The following is a 1848-nucleotide window of genomic DNA, read 5'->3' on the forward strand; positions in this document are numbered from 1 at the left end:
ACATTATTTCTGGTGAAGCCTACACTGTAGTTACATTAATTCTGGTGAAGCCTACACTGTAGTTACATTAATTCTGGTGAAGCCTACACTGTAGTAACATTAATTCTGGTGAAGCCTACACTGTAATCAACATTAATTTTGGTGAAGCCTACACTGTAGTCAACATTAATTCTGGTGAAGCCTACACTGTAGTAACATTAATTCTGGTGAAGCCTACACTGTAGTAACATTATTTCTGGTGAAGCCTACACTGTAGTTACATTAATTCTGGTGAAGCCTACACTGTAGTTACATTAATTCTGGTGAAGCCTACACTGTAGTAGCATTAATTCTGGTGAAGCCTACACTGTAGTCAACATTAATTCTGGTGAAGCCTACACTGTAGTCAACATTAATTCTGGTGAAGCCTACACTGTAGTTACATTAATTCTGGTGAAGCCTACACTGTAGTAACATTAATTCTGGTGAAGCCTACACTGTAGTTACATTAATTCTGGTGAAGCCTACACTGTAGTAACATTAACTCTTGTGAAGCCTACACTGTAGTCAACATTAATTCTGGTGAAGCCTACATTGTAGTCAACATTAATTCTGGTGAAGCCTACACTGTAGTCAACATTAATTCTGGTGAAGCCTACATTGTAGTCAACATTAATTCTGGTGAAGCTTGCACTGTAGTCAAGATTAATTCTGCTGAAGCCTACACTGTAGTCAACATTAATTCTGGTGAAGCCTTCACTGTAGTCAACATTAATTCTGGTGAAGCCTACACTGTAGTCAACATTAATTCTGGTGAAGCCTAAACTGTAGTCAACATTAATTCTGGAAATGTAAACACATATGCAGTATAATGTGATCCTTTATTGACAACGTTTCACCCACACAGTGGGCTTTTTCAAGTCACACACAGATCTACCTGGGGTGGAAGGTACGGGAGTATTTATAGTCATGTTCAGAATGTTGAGGTCAGGTGGAGAATGCTGCATCTGATGATCTACCGGGTGGGGTTATAGAGTCTTGGGTAGCTTGGCAGGGGTATTGGACAAGTTGTGAGTAGACCTTCTGCAGTGTTCTATGTTCTTATGTGGGATAGCGATGAAGAAGTTTCTTGGCGAGTGGTTCAGCTATGTTATAGAAGCCGTTGTTCTGGTTGAAATTGTTGGTTATAGAGATAAGCGATGATTCCAGGATTCTTCGGTATTGAGTGTTGTCTTCTGTGGCGATAAGTCTTGAGTTTCTGTAGTTAATTAAATGGTTGTGTGAATTGCGATGTTGTACACAGGCATTCCTTGTATCGTCAGTCCTGCTTGCATATTGGTGTTCTGAAATACGTGTTTGGAGGTCTCTTGATGTTTCGCCCACATATAATTTGTTGCAGTTATTACATGGGATTATGTATACCCCTGCAGAGGATGGAGGCTTGTCCTGTCTACTACTGGTGATGTCCTTGATGGTCGTGGTTATGGAGGTAGATACTTGGAATGATTTACTGGAAAAGATGTTAGAAACATGTTTGGCAATGGAGTTGGTGGGGAGGACTATGTATCTCTTCTCGGCAGTGTCTTCCCTGGATGTGTTGAAGATGTTTAATGCCCGCCATCTGCAGTCTCTGATGAAGTGACGAGGATAGTGAAGTTTAGAAAATACTTGTTCAATTATAGTGCATTCTTCCTCAAGGAACTCATTGCTGCAGATTCTGAGTGCACGCAGGAAGAAGACTATAATTACACCACGTTTGGTTTTGGTGTCGTGGTGAGAGAAGAAGTGGAGAAGATCGTTTTGGTTGGTGGGTTCTCGAGAGACTTTAAAACGAAGTTCGTGGTCAGCTTTGCAGAGCAGAACATCAAG

The sequence above is a fragment of the Cherax quadricarinatus genome, unplaced genomic scaffold (genome assembly GCF_038502225.1).
Source record: "Cherax quadricarinatus isolate ZL_2023a unplaced genomic scaffold, ASM3850222v1 Contig4202, whole genome shotgun sequence".
NCBI classification, from domain to species: domain Eukaryota; kingdom Metazoa; phylum Arthropoda; class Malacostraca; order Decapoda; family Parastacidae; genus Cherax; species Cherax quadricarinatus.